Source organism: Suricata suricatta, chromosome 6, assembly GCF_006229205.1.
Source record: "Suricata suricatta isolate VVHF042 chromosome 6, meerkat_22Aug2017_6uvM2_HiC, whole genome shotgun sequence".
Taxonomy (NCBI): domain Eukaryota; kingdom Metazoa; phylum Chordata; class Mammalia; order Carnivora; family Herpestidae; genus Suricata; species Suricata suricatta.
Genome location: NC_043705.1, coordinates 106,783 through 107,048, shown reverse-complemented (window position 1 = coordinate 107,048; position 266 = coordinate 106,783).

Below are 266 nucleotides of genomic sequence, written 5' to 3'. Positions count from 1 at the left end.
ATATAGTCAACTTTTGCATCTTTTTGTTACATTGTCTAATTGTAGGTGAAGATCCCATAGAGTCAAAAACATCCTTAAAATTCCCCTAGAAAGGCTGGCATATCATACCTTTATCATTCCTGATTGCCTGTTTGTCCTCCAATATTGAAGTAGATCATTGAGTCTGGTTCAGCACCTAACAAAGAGATGAGCTTGTAGGTATGAGCCCAATTGAGTGACATACATGCATCTTTCAATCCTTCCTATTTTCAAGCCACACTGCTTAC